Here is a 15,934-nt window from a genome sequence, read left to right on the forward strand (position 1 = left end):
ATTAGCAGATGAAGCAGGTGAAAACATTTCGATTTAATCCGTTATGATTTATTGCTCACAATCAGAGTTACATCCAATCTCTTGAAATTATCGTAGTTGCGTTTCATTTGAGAGTGATTTTACAATCTCACGTTTTGTCCACCTTTTTTCCTTTCTTCCTTCACCTTCTGATTCAAAGCATTAGATTCTACAGAAAGAAGCATCGAAATTCAATTGTGCTGACTACTTTAATTAATAGAAATTGCCAAAGCGTTTATGAATAAAATTAAATCAAATTTTAAAAGTTTTGAGATGAACAATGATAATTTTAAGTAAGTTTTAGGTTTCAAAATAAATTGTTATGTTTACAGTGCGTGGAAAATGTAAATGAAAAGGAAACTTAAGTGTCGTTTTTAAAAATTTAAAGAAAATGAACACAGATAACGCATATAACAAATATATTTAGCATTTTTCCGCTGAAGTTAAATCGAATCATTCAAAATATAATTTAAGAACTAGATTTGCTTCCGTCATTTAATGTATTTCACTTATAAGATCACAAAAAAAGAAAAAAGAAAGAAAGAAAGAAACCTAAAAAGTGAAATAGTTTTACTAAACAAACCCAGAGGAGCATCAAAAAAGCTCAGATCTGAATGGAAAAACCCAGGATTTACGATCTCTCGCAGGGGTGAAAGTGGGCTCATGGAAAATTTTCTGAAGACACTGAAATTTTCGGAAACTGTGAGGAAGCTTGACCCCCGCCCCCCAGTAAAAATTCTTCAAATATGCATATAAAAATCATTGAAAAAAAAAACCCTTTTTAAAGTTTTTTTTAAATATTTTTTCAGTTTTAGTATGTGTTACTAGTGGTACCTGCACGGCTTTGCCCGGAGAAGAAAATTAAAAGGTCATTTGGTTCGCCTGTATATTTGCAAATAATGGATGATGAATTTCTCGCCAGTTTGCTATGTTCATTTGCTTGCACATGTTACGGTTCCAAGTTATAATAATTTGGTAATTTAATTTTCCACGTTGTGATCATTGCTCGGTAAAATTTTCTTAAAATTAGAATAGAAAAAGAACAAAATCGAATTTTCGAAAAATCGCTTCGAGGTACACACCCCCATGCTACAAACTAACTTTGCCAAATTTCATGAAAATCGACTAAACGGTCTAGGCGCTATGCGCGACACAGAGATCCAGGCAGACTTTCAGCTTTATTATTAGTAAAGATTAGCCCAAAATTTTCGGAAACGGCAACACAAAAGTGTCGGAAATTTCAGATCACAAACACCCCTGGAGTAGGTCAGAAACTTACGCACAAAAGCGTATCGTTTTACATTGTGAAAGCCAGGCGAAGAATTATCAATTTAGGAAAAGAAATCCTCAAGTTCTTTGCAGGCTGAAGGGAAAAAAAGGAAAAAGATCAGATTTTAACGACATTATAAATCAGGTATACTCATTGTTTTTGTGAATTATAAAAAATTCAGAACATTGTGAAAAAATGACTAAGAAAGAGATGGAACTGAACTACACAGAAAACGTAAGAGTACAAATTTGAATTGAGCCAAAAAAAAATTTTAATTTTGCATACTGGACACACGTTTTACGCACGAGAAAACGTATAAAATGAGCTACAAAAAAATTATTTTCTAGAAAACAAGAAGAGATCCCATGCTGTTTTCTTTTTCATGATGTTTTACACATAGCCAGGTACCGTAATATATAAAAGGTTTTTTTTTCCTAGTGATGCTGTTTTGAGTTAATTGCGATCAAAAAAGCACAATTTTTGAAAATTTGAAAAATATCAGGGCATTTTTCTCCTAAAAAAAATTAAACCTCAAACAAATTTTGTGCTATTTACTCTCTTCATAGTATAAACTTTCAATATGTGTCACATTTTTTTCGGGGGGTGGCTTTTTGGGGGGAAATAACGCAGGTTAAACTTGCGCGAAAACGGATAAAATCCATACTTTGCGACTCTTTATCTGAAGAAAGCAACAACCCCCAACCAAAATAACTATGAAGTCATCATCACTAGATACAGTAAAACCAATAAATATAAACATAACCGTGGGGTGGTGTTTCTGTAAAGAGCTAAAGCGCACTGAAATGCGACTTAGAATTTTTCTAAAAAAGCGCTGCAAAACCTCAAACTTTGGAAATTTTTAACGAGCGAAAAAATTTTTTTGGAATGCTAAAAATTTTAGAATGTTCACTTCTCATGACCTACTTTGACATATAAAAAAATTAAAAAAATCAAAAATGGTCACTGCCACACATTGTCTGAACTTCAAAATAATGGCTCTTAATTGCATTTTCTATATTGTTGCCATTGTAATTGGATTATTTCTGTAGTGTGCAATGCTTTTAATAAATAAATAAATAAATAAAATAAAGAGTGGTTTGAGGATGCACAGTTACTATTTTGAAGACTGTAGTTTGTGCTAATTAAAAATATCGGATATATATCAAAATATCCGATTTATATCTAAATTTCGGATATTTTTGATATTTTTGAATATATCATGATATTTTCGAACCCTGATACTATATGCATACAGAACGCAAGTATTTTTCAACAATATTTTTTTTTTAAATGATAACTACTGTAATTATTTAAAATAATTAATAAAAAGCTTTTTAATGTTTAGTTTAAAAGCTGTTTGTAACTAAAAATTGAAATTTAATTTCAAATCAAATTATAAGGGAAACCAAGGTAACAAGGGAAATCAAATTTCAAGGTCAAAAAATCAGCTTGCTTTTGTGATGACGTATTGTTAAACTTGAAATGATCAGAGATGGCGCAATGAGAAAACGAAAAAGAGAGCAGGGCGCAGCGCCCTCCTAAAAGCAGGGCCTGATTAACGCACGGTCCGGCGGGTCCGCGGACCTGGGCACCACAAATTTAGGGGCACCAAAATAGCCTAGCCTAAATTCACTTACTTACTTCTTTTTTTAAAAAAAGCTCATTTTACTTTTTCTCAACTTCAAGGGAGAGAGGGCTCAAAAGTTTTTAAAAATCAGCTCAAAAACTCATAAAGCTAAAAACATTTCGCATAAAGAAGTCGTTGTCCCTTAGCTATGGAATTTCAAAATAATTACTCGGATGACATAGATGAACATTTTCCAGAAGAATCAACACACTTTCAAATTTTTGCAAAAGGTAACCCTTCTCCTGGAGAATGTTTTAAAAGGATAAGATCACTAAACATTACACATACATTTCCGAATGTGGATTCACCCCTGCAGCTTCTTCTTACCTTGCCTATGAGCAGCTGTTCCAGTGAACGTTCCTTTTCATTTTTGAAAAGAATCAAAAATCATTTGAGAAGCTGCGTTTCTCAGGATAATTTACAGGCGTTTTCCTTATTGATCATTGAAAATTCTGTGACATCATAGATTTCAATTATTTGATCGACACATTTGCCTCTGTTAAAGCTAGAAAGAAGCTTTTTTAAAGCTTGATGTCAGAATTAGTAAGATTTTTTTTTGCAGTTTTAAATTGTTTTTTTAACTCTTCGCCTTAAGAGGCAATTTTAACTGTGATTAGTTTGGTGACTATCAAGTGTTTGGTATTCAAATCCCAGATTTCCTTTCAAATGTAATAATGTTTCTTTAAAATGTAGTTTCTAGTAATTAGGTTTCTAGTATGAAACATTGACTTTAAAATTGCGCGGATTTTCTCATATGGGGGGGGGGGGCACCAACATCTACTCAGGACCTGGGCACCAGTTTGGCTTGATCGGGCCCTGCCTAAAAGTCCCTGGAATTTGTACCACCCCCTCCCAGAAGGTGAAACGCTTGTAGAAGTTACTATTTAAAAGCTACGTTTGAAGGCTGATTTGAAACTATTGAAATCTCTTGCCCCTACAACGTCATATTCTATGCATTATTCCTTATCTCTTCCTGCTAATAAATTTTGAAATCCCGAGATGATATAAAATAAAAATGGGGAATTTTAAACATTTGGCAATTTTATTTTCATATGGCTCGAACTTATCCTAAATGACAGGTTGACTTTGAAGTGTTTACACATTAATTTCACGTTTGTCATTATTTCCATTCAAACACATATTACTTGTTCTTTGCAAAACATAGTTCATGGAATTCTTTCGTATAAATTTAAGAAGTTTAATAGGTCGAGACATTAAAGTTTTTCCTGATATGTCAGAATTCAAGTATCTCTCAGTCGAGCCTTTTAAGAATTTCCCAATTAAGGAAGAAAGGTGTTATCATTTTACCTGCTAAGTAAAACAGAAAAGCTTATGAAATATAATATTAATGAGAGCATTAATGAAACTTAAGAGTTGAAAAGCGAAATAAATGAAAGCCAAGTACTGGGGAAAACGTTTGAAGTCATAAGGAAAGTATATTCGAAAGCCGTGGAATTATAGAGTTGACAAGACAAAGAGACGTTTAAATCAGTTCGATGACTAAGGGCATGTCGATCTACCTGAGCCACGTGATGTCAAAAATCTTATGACTGACATGTAGTCATGTGCTTTAGTTTTTCTTCGAATGAATCGAATCCACTGACGCTGAAATGAACAAATACGCCGATGTGGCCAAACGTTTCTTTTATTTGTTGCGCAAGTATGAATGACATTTTGACTGAGCAAAAAGTGCTTCCCAGATAAGAGCATAATTAAAGACATTAAAACGTTTAAGTGCACAAATAGCGATAAACTTGCATGCACGTGTTTTAGGGTTACAAAGATCTTTTGTCGGGTGTCTTTTCGTCCGTTGACTTTATTTCTTAGCGTTCTGTGAATGGAGCGAATTGGTGCCGGAACGCCGTTCCGGTACTGCTTTTCTGGGAAAAATATTTTTCAAATTAAATCTTTTGATTAAATTTTGCATTGATATTTACTCTTGCACAAAGCATTTGCAACCCAATTTCATAATAAAAGAATATCAGAACTATTCAAGGACGGATACAAGGGAGGGGCGATGGGGGCGATCGCCCCCTCCTTGAGCAGAGAAACTAGTACTTTCTTCAAGTATATTTTCGACATTAAAGTTTCAAAAACGCAATTTTACATAATCTTCGATGGTGGATTGGTGTTAGAAGAAAGGGAGCTATTCCCCGGAATTCTTCCAGAATTGAAGTTTTGAAAACGCAATCGTAGCCCATCTCTTATTACTCTGCGGATAGGGACTAGAACTTTTAACAGGATTTTTTTTGAGATTGAAGTTTTAAAATCTCAATTTTAGACGATCTTAGATGATAGTTAGGGATAAGTTCAAAGGCTCACCCTGGATATGTTTTGAAAGAAACACAACTATAGGACACCTTTGTTTACATAAGAGTAAGCGATGGGGTTCAGTACACTTCTTCGAAAGTTTTAAAAGATTAAAATTTCAAAGAGTGAACAGTAAAAAACAATCGCCCCCTCCTTGAACATTTTCTGGATCCGCCCTTGGAACTGTTAAAGCAAAATTTGACAATGAGTCGGTAATATGAACGCATGCAAATTAAATAAACTAAAGGATGTTATTAATGAATGGGTAAAACCAGTGGCGGCTCTTGCCTTGAAAAAGTGAAGGGGCCAGATCATGGGTTCATTTGCCCCTGCCCCCGGTTTTTGAATTATTTATTTTTAAATATCTTTTTAACATTTAAACTTTCTTAAAATAATTTTTGTGTTAAATAAATAAAATTAAATTCAGTTTAAACACAGGACAAGCTACAAAATACTTAAAACTACTAAGTAAATGACTAAAGATATTAACATCATGTTTATATCCATGATTGCCAGCAGAGTGGTGCACTTTCACCCCTTGACTTTTAAAAATAAAGTTTAATTAATCAGAGAGAGAGAGAGAGAAAAGCTACAAAATACATCGCGAAAGTTTTTAATCTCACGTTTATATCCAGCACGCTTTCCAGCACTGCAGTACCTTGCAGAATCGATAAGGGGTTGCAAGGGAGGCACTTTCATCCCCTGACTTTTCAAAATAAATAAATGAATTTTAAAAAGCAGTATTAATCTAATACTTTTAATAGTTCTATTATTTTTAATCTTTTAGTAACTAATTAATTTGATTGAGTAAAATTAATTTTATTTTAAGCAAGGCCAAATTACAAAAGTGCAGAAATATTTTGATCAGAGAAATATGTAAAAATTATAAATTAATTAACTTTAACAAAGATGAAAATACATTTCAGTATTCGCTTTAAAATAAATAAAATAAAAATAAGCTAAATTAAAAAAAAAAAAAAAAAAACTAGTAAAAACAAATTCTAAGCGATTTACATGTGGCAAATCGCTTACAAATTTTGCATATGAATCTGCCGGCGCCCATGGGCCAGATGTAGAATTTTTATGCAGACAAAGAAACAGATATCGAACTGTTTTTATTTTCTTTATATTATTGATAACTCGTCCCATTTTCTTTAAAATTACATGGGCAGCAATTTAAATCAAGTAATAATTTTTGTGTAACAATGGGGAGTCTTTTTTTTTCAATATAAAAAAAAAATCTTTTAACAATATATGGACATACGTAGTACAACATACAACAGTGGCGCCACTAGAAAATAATTTTTAAGGGGAGGAAGGGAGAGCATAATAGAAAAAAAATCTCATCAACTTGATTGATTTGATTTGCTCATCAAATCCCTCAATTTTGAAAGTAGAATTTAAAACCGATTCAAGTTGAAAACGCAATTTTAGACGGTCTTTTGTGATGTTCAAAGAAAGAACGGTACAGGGGACTCCGCGGAAATTGTAGATTGAAGATTTAAAACGTGGTTAAGGGGCCATATTGACAGATGTTAGGGTAAGGGATGGAGCTCTGGGACTCTCGCCGATCGTTTATTTTATTTATTTATTTTTTTAATATAAAATAAAGAGAAATCAATTCCAATTTTTCAAAATCGCAGTTTCAAAAACGCAATAGTATACAAACTTTAAAGATTTTTACAGGACGGGGATTTTTTTTCGAAATTGAAGTCCAAAAACCGGCCGAGAAAGAGAAAAAAAAGGTCGTATAATCCGCGGATAATGTGATGCAAAAAAAAGTGAAGTTTTTATTTAACATACAATTTTAGCAACTAAATTAAAACGTGAGGAAGTAATAACTTTTAAGGTATATTCAAAATTAGTATTAAAAAAAACTCCTAAAAAATAATCATTTATTCTCTATATTGTCGTTAAAGTACGCTAATTACTTGAAGACAAAGAGTCAAGAAAGGAGCAAACGGTCTAATCTTGTACAAATGAGGCTTCTTTCTTTGCTGTATGTTGTTTATTTTATATAGTATCCTGAATCGTGTAAGAAAAACATTCAAGCTATGTAAAATAAACATCATAAAGGCAGGTTAACGGTCTCAGCGAATCCTGCTCTAAATATTGAGGTTCAATGCGTTGGTGTTGAGGATAAAAAGAAAAAAAGATAATCCGCGGCATCGTAAAATCCGCACCTCATTAAATTTACACTTTTTCAACAGATAATCCGCGGATTATACACAGGAAAATGCGGTACAATCCTTTTTTTTCTAAATTTTAAGCACGTACGCACAAAAAAAGGAAAAAATAAATAAAAAGTAACAAATTATTGTCTGAAAAAAGTGAGGGGCCCGGGCCCCCTCTGGCCCCACTCACGAGCCGCCACTGGGTAAAACATATTCAGCAACTTTGCAAACATTATTTTAACAATTTAAGGGTCTTTAACACATTGGAATATTATGATGATTTTTTATATGGGTCAGAAAATTAGAATAATTAATTCATTTAATGTTAATTTGAAAAGGAGCGATCATATTTGCATGCTTGTTAACAGCGTAGGTTGCAACAAGTATATAACTCGACTCCCGGAAAATTTTACGTTATTCTTTTGATGAAAATGGGTCGTCAACGTGAAAAATCGGAAACGAGGCTGCTTCTTATTATAGTACTGCTTAAAATTAGGAAAAAAAAAAAACAATCTTCGAATTAATGAACGTTTCACAATCTAGGACTCCGAAAATTTACCATACGGACCTACTAATTAAAAAGAAGTTCCGTCTAGAACTAAACAAGCCAACTCTCCCGTATACCAACTTCGACTTTCTAGTATCTAATCAATGTTCTATAAATTAGCTGAGACTGCAAATTATGTCAAACACATTTTTTTTACAATTTAAGCTAGAGACGTACCGAATAGGACTTTGGCCGAGTACCGAGTACTCGGACTTCGATTAATCAAGTTGGAATTTCAACAAATTATATCAATCTATTATAGTTTTAGCCCGCCAAAGAAAAATAATTTTTAAAAGCAAACAAAATAACGTTAAAAGCACAAATGTGCAGGACCACTGCAGACACATATTTCTGCGTTACAAGGAACATTTTTTTCAGGGCATAAAGTGTGAGCTAATGAATGTGAAGACATTCGACAAAAAAAATATGACTTTTTTCGTATGTCTTTAAATCCATATGCTATCATTTTATGCATTGAAAAAGGCATTCCTTGTAATATTAAAACACGTGTCTTCAGTGTTCCTGCACATGTGCGCTTTTAATGTTTTATTTGCTTTTATTTTTTAAGTAGAGACGTACCGAGTAGCACTTTGGCCGAGTAGCCGAGTACCGAGTTACCGAGTACTCCGCCTTTCACTACTCGGCCGAGTTACCAAGTACCAATTATGTTTTAAGAAGAACCACCGATACACATGTGATGAATTTTGAACTTATTGTAATAGTAGTATAAACCTCCTTGTCCATATAATAGTTTTTTAAAACTAAATTCCTGCTGAAATTTAATTACGCATTATTTAAAAAATTCTATTTATGTCAAAAATTTTACAAAACAAAAATATTTTTAAAATTAAAAATAGATAAATGAAAGGTATGATTAATCAAATTGGAATTAAAACAAATGTGCAGGAACACTGCAGACACGTGTTTCTGCGTTACAAGGAACGTCTTTCTGAGTGCATAAAAATGTGAGCTAAAGAATGTAAAGACATTCGACAAAAAAATCGACTTTTGTCGGATGCCTACGAGCACGAGTTCACATTTTGTGCACTGAAAAAGGAATTCCTTGTAATACCAAAACACGTGTCTGCACTGTGCTTTTAACGTTGTTTTATTTCCTTTTATTTTTTAAGCAAAGGTATATTTATATTTCTTATAACTAAATTTTGTTTGTAGCAAATATCCATTTTTAATATAAAAATTCCATATTTTCTATACTTACCTTTTTTGCACAATTTTCAATAAATAAGTTTTATTAACTTTGGGGACATTAAAATAAAGATTTATTCCATTGAAGCGTTACAAACTTCATTGTTCTCAAAATTTAAATTTAACTTGTAAATGATTGCAGAATATTATATATGCTTGCGCTTTTTTATAAATTTTAATATATGTCTTGGACAATATTCAATTTTTTGCAACTACTCGGTTTTGACCGAGTATCTGATCAAAATTTGGCCGAGTACCGAGTACTCGGCAAATTGGCCGAGTACCGAGTAGTTACCGAGTACTCGGTACGTCTCTAATTTAAGCTAGCTTCAAAATATGCCTTACTCATATAAAGAAATACATACGAAAAAAATAAATAAACGAAACAATAAAATAGTAGCACCTTTTGAACAAAGCAGTTAATAGATTTTTTCTAATTAAAAACACATCCTTAATCGCAGCCGAAAAGAAAAAAAAAAAAGGGAATTAAAAATAATAAGGGCCTTAAAAAAAATACATTATATCAAAACAAAATCGCTTGTCTTTCCCACGTTTCCAAAAAATATTTCAAAAATAAATAAATAAACTTTAAAAAATTTAAAAAAAAATCTCTATTTTCCAATTTTTAATTTTTTGATATTTGTTTAAATATTTTACTTGTTGCGATATTTTGAAGATGCATTGAACCTTCTTTTATGTTTTTTTCTTCTTTTGACTTTTACAGGGAAAGTAGGCTAAAAAGTAACCGAAGCAAATAACGTCGAAAGCTTGTGATCACTGGCAGAGATGAACGCAAATTTAAGTGCATCGTCCAAAGTAATCGGTTTTAAAATGCCTCTTACATCCATAAATGTTAGTCATAATCTAGTTATCGTGTCCAAACCAACTGCAGCTGGACTTTTGCATAATTTCGGGTTCTGAAAGTAAAACTAAAGATGAGTATGAAGCAGAGATGTGCCCAACTCACATGGAGCAAAGAGCTCATGTAGGGACTAGGAGGCTGGGAAAGTATTTTATTCGGTGATGAATCTTTATTTGAATTTTTTGTTGACAAAAGAGGGGTTTGGTGTTTAGGAAGTGAAACGCTTTAAAAATCTTATGTAAGACATTCTCTGAAATTTGAGACATCCTATATGGTATGGGGTTGCATGATAATTGCTAGAACTGGGCAATGATATGTAGGTTTAAACAAAGTGAATTCCGCTGTTCAATGAGATATACTGGAATACTGCGTGATACACTTTTGTGTGACATTGCAGTGACACATTTATCTTTCAGCAAGATTTCGCTCGTCGCAGCATCTCGAAATCAACTCCATAATTTTTTTGGAATAATCCACAATGAAGTATTTTCATTCCCTTTCAGGATGTCCCGGACTTAGATTCTTATTTCTACTTTTATTTCATTAACACTTCTTGTATACACTAAATATAAATGTATGTTAAATAAATTTTGTATTTCAATATCAGTCCTCTGGTTGCGAATAAAGACCTCTCCCCTCCCGATAAACCTTTCCCCAACCCCTTCAAAATGTTAATTGAATAAATGTTTGCTTAACTAATTCATATCAGAAAGGTTGTTGAAGATATAAAGACAATTGCATGCATGATATATATATAAAAAAAAGGAATTTGATTGAAATGTTTCAAGTTTGGAGAATTCGTGAAACTTTGAAAAGCTGTGTCTCGAAAATTATTAGGGCTAACAAGACCATTCTGGTATCAAATTGTAGCAAATTTAATTTAGTTTAAGTGAAAGTGATGATGTTTGTCAAAAACGTGTTCCTTCATGGTCAAAATGGAGACAATCCGGAAAAAGTACGAAAATTCAGCAGTTTTGGGGATTTTCAAAAGTGTTCCGAGAGGTTGCCGAGGTCGAAAACTTGGATTTTGCATCTTGGCTACATCCTACACAAGAAAAAAAAAGAAAAGAAACCTGCTACCTCTATTTGATGCAACTTAGGTCCCCATTTCCAGAACAAGGTTACTGGACTATTATAAACCCAATTAATACTTGCTATAGTATAGCAAGTATTAATTGAATTAAATTCTGAAAAATTCAGAAGAAAAAAAAACGTGGAATAAAAGTAATTTTAATTCTGAAGTACATCAGCAAAACAGAATTTTGCCAATCTATAGTGTTCCACAAAAGCTAAAAACTGGCAAAAAAGCGCAGACAATATATATAAAATTAATAAATAAGCGATCTTTTTGAGTTAAAAAAATCTTACATTCATTTTTCATCAAACAACTATGATTACGAAACAGGCAATATTTTATTAAAGAGAGATAACCTTCACTCTTTTTTTTTTTATTTGAAAATCTAATTTTAAAATTTCAAAGCAGACGATAATTTGGATTGTTGATGACGTTAGGAGCGTTACTAGATCAGTTTTGGCTATTATATATATATATATATATATATATATATATATATATATATATATATTGTATGATTATTTGGCGGATTACTTTACTCTTAGGTGTCGTTCGGTTAGGTCTTTGTTCGACGGATTTTTTTTTTTTTTTATTTATTTTTTTTTCCAGATTAGTGGAACTTTAAGGCTTGTTTTGTTAGAAGCGTAATTTTAAATTTGAGCAACATTGTTTACATTGGGATTGCAAAAAAAAAAAAAATCCACTGAAACAGCGAAAAGTTTTGAAAACGCTCCAAGTTTTCTAAAATCATGTTTCAATAAAAGTCATGTTTTTAGACATACAGCAATTTGAAACTTAAAGCTTGGCGTATACTACTTTTAATACAGTCGAGTCCCGATATACGCGAGGTATGTGTTCCAAAACTCCTCGCGTAAGTCGAAATTTCTAGTTGTAGAAAAATGTATGAATACAAATTTTTTTAGAAACATAACAAATTCTTTTAGACACTCTTACACTCCCCTTTAACTGCTTTAAAGAATTCCTCAACTATACATTACAGTTCCTTACAGAAAGAACTGAACTTTTACTGTTTTTAAAAAATATAAAAAAGCCTTTTTATTCTACATAAAATAATTTAAGATGTACAAAATGATTGATCAATGGGAGGGAAGGACATAAAATAAAACAACTCGGCGAGCACAGTATGTAGTAATAATAAAATGCTGCATTTTTATAGTACTGTACATGTACAGTAGGTACAATAATAACATTTATGATTTGAAAAATAAAGATGGTGATGATTTATGCTCCATGATCAGATCCTTATTCTTTTTTAATACGATTGCTCCGCCTTTTCTTTCAAAACGTTTCCATTTATGGCAGAAGGTACAATAATAACATTTATGATTTGAAAAATAAAGATGGTGATGATTTATGCTCCATGATCAGATCCTTATTCTTTTTTAATACGATTGCTTCGCCTTTTCTTTCAAAACGTTTCCATTTATGGCAGAAGGTACAATAATAACATTTATGATTTGAAAAATAAAGATGGTGATGATTTATGCTCCATGATCAGATCCTTATTCTTTTTTAATACGATTGCTTCGCCTTTTCTTTCAAAACGTTTCCATTTATGGCAGAAGGTACAATAATAACATTTATGATTTGAAAAATAAAGATGGTGATGATTTATGCTCCATGATCACATCCTTATTCTTTTTTAATACGATTGCTTCGCCTTTTCTTTCAAAACGTTTCCATTTATGGCAGAAGCCTCTATTTCCTGATCTCTTTAATCCACAGTACAAGAGCAGCTTCCATAATACATATTTACTTTGCTTAGACACTACTTTGCAAGGTTCAAAATTGAAGCTAAGTTCTGAACTTTTAGACGGATATCTTTTTTTTTTTTTTTTTTGAATTTTCACTGCACGTATGAGGCAGTGAGAAGCAAAGGGATGCAAGTGGACTATTTTAAGTTTCGAGCATAGACTAATAATAAGAGTAGACCGAGCTATGGCAACCCTTTTGCTGCTCAAAAACCAAACCATGTGACTGGTGGATATCCTAGCAACAGCGGGCGTTGATTATAGCAGACGATCAACGCCAGCGCGAAATAAAATAAATAGAATTGATGGAACACGGAAGAATGATCTTTTATGGAGTCCGATTTGTAAATTTGTTATTCTAAGTTGTAAATATTTTGTTAATATAGTGAATTTTTCGTTTAGATAGTATTGTGCATTTTCTTTAGTCAATTTCAATAACTCTCTAAGCAATAAAAGATGCAAGCGACCAAGAGGAATCAGCAAATGATAAGATTTTTACCTACAGTTTCAATTTAAGATACCGATTAGTACATTTTTGCGTTAACGCAAAATGTTTACGCCATTTCGTTCACGCCAACGCTGACAGCTCCAAATGAAATAAAAGTTACCGAAAACTGATCAAAAACTATTATTAATGTCAAAATAATGCATAACTAAAAGAAAAACAGTTCAATCTCTGCACCTGGAAGTTTTTTTTAATGAAAACACATTGTCTTAAAATACATGTCGAGTGCCAAACTATAGATAATGCTGCCATCTAGCAACCATGCTGCCAAAGTCTTCGCCAAGCCCTTCCACTAGTCACATGATACATCTATGAACCAATTTTCTTTATCAGCAAGAATGAGAAAGCTCGGTCTACTCTTATTATTAGTCTATGGTTTCGAGTAAAACGCGTTTAAAGCTCAGATCCTAAGTAGGCTTTCATTGAATTTTTTTTTTGTACTGATTTTTAATTTTGTCACTTGCATCCCTTTGCTTCTCACTGCCTCATATGGAATATTCACTCATACCTATTGTGCTGCCATCGACGTTTTGTAGTTGTTCAAGCATATTTGAGAATCTTAATCTTTTTTTTTCGACAGAAAATTTCTTTTTCTTCCCATGTTCAAACTTTAGATAAAAGGTTAGACTAAGGTGTCATTCTATTTCATTAACTTTGATAATTAGAATGAAAAGAAAAAAAAAAGATTTAGAATGATTATTTGATGCACTAACAACGCGTGCGTAGACTAGTTTGGTGTGAGAACTTTCGCTGTCCGTGATGCTTAAGGGATGTAATAATATTCACGAAATCAATACTTAGTGCTTAATAACGAAGCCGGTAATTCGTTCAAAAAAAAAAAAAAAAAAATCGTGTTGTCGACGACGAATTCGCGTTACTCTAAAATTCGTTACTCGTGAAAAATTCGCGTTATAGCCCTTTCGCGTAAGTTGAATCTCGTTGTAACGGGAGTCGACTGTACTAGAATTCTAATGTTATAATGATTGAAATTAACTGTAAAGTATAAGAAAATATTATGACAAGTAAGAATATAAAATTTTTTATTTTTATAGTTCTTCTGTACGTATATGTTTGTCGCCGAACTCCTCCAAAACGGCGAGACCAATTTGACGAAATTTTTTGTGTGTGATTAACTTGATCTGAGTATGGTTTTGCGTTGCAATTTGACCCGATAGGAAATGTCTTTAATTAATTAAAACATTTGATGGTTATATCTCTGCCAAATGACTAATATGAATTTTAGCCAATTGTTGACCGAAAATTGAATTAAATATTTAACCCATTGTAATGACAACTTCCTACTGTGATGAATCAATTGAGAATTAGAGAAAGTAAAGCCTTTATTTCTTGAAGCAACGATTTCAAGTCCCGTGATACATTTTAAAATAAAGTACTAGAAGAAATCGGGTTTCTTTCATTAGGTTCAAGTAAAATGTGCCTTCCAATCGTCGTAGTTGACTCATATGACTTGAGCAGACCCCGAAGAGTTCCTATTTTTCCTACTTTTTCCTATTTTTTAGAGCTCGCTCCTTATTTTCCTACTTTTTCTTTCTTTAGTATAGCACTTCTAATTGTGCATTGATTCTTATTTTTACAATGCCGCACCGATAATTTTCTGCATGTTTCAATTTTGAAAAGCAACAGGAACAAGCGGATCCTGAACTTTTCATTGACTGACTGCAGTAATTTCTGGAAGGAACGCCGCGGCATCTGCGTGTTTAAAAGTTAAATTTTCGTAAGTGACTTTTTTACCGTTGCTGCATTTATGATCGACTTTTCTTTTTCCGCTCCGATTTCAGTTCTACAGTCGAAACAATAAATAAATGGATACTGGCACATTCTGGTGCAATTATATATTATTTATCCGTCAATTAGAAGCTTTAATTAAAGTAAACGTCCGACTGTTCAAAAATTGCGGGAAACGCCGAATTTCCTATTCACAAATTTTTCGTATAGATGATTACAAGGGAAATAGAGCTCTATTTAAACAGAAAGGCAATGTAAAACCTTAAAAGGAACGTAAAGCAGCAAAAAAATGAGAAACCTGTACGCTGTACATATTTTCTTGATGTTAGTACAAAATAAAAGCGACATAACAGAAATTCGCAAAAACGGAACACTTCAAAAATAATAGCGGGTACTAACTTTTTTCATACATAAATATGATTATTGTTCACTCTAAATAGGAAATATGACTATAAAATTTATGAACTTTTAGTTTCGTTTCTTGCAAAGAGTGTATTTGTAAAAAAAAACTTGGCAAACCCTAGATGGGCAAAAACGTTCCCGATTTTTGGAGAAAAATTGGAAACCAATTTAAATGCGAGATTCCTTTTTTATTTCTTCACATTTTTAAAAGTTGGGGGGGGGGGATAGAACCACGAGCAAATATATTCTGTATTTCTTTTTAATGGGTATTTTCTAGTCTGACATATCATAAATATGGAGGAGTTGCTCCCTCCCCTCCTTACTCTCAATTTCGTGAACAATTTCCAAATGAATATTTTTGTTGTATGGTGAGGATTGAGAGAATCTACATGCTTTCTCTTTTATGCACAGATAATCATT

Source organism: Uloborus diversus, chromosome 8 (assembly GCF_026930045.1).
Source record: "Uloborus diversus isolate 005 chromosome 8, Udiv.v.3.1, whole genome shotgun sequence".
In the NCBI taxonomy this organism is placed as follows: Eukaryota; Metazoa; Arthropoda; class Arachnida; order Araneae; family Uloboridae; genus Uloborus; species Uloborus diversus.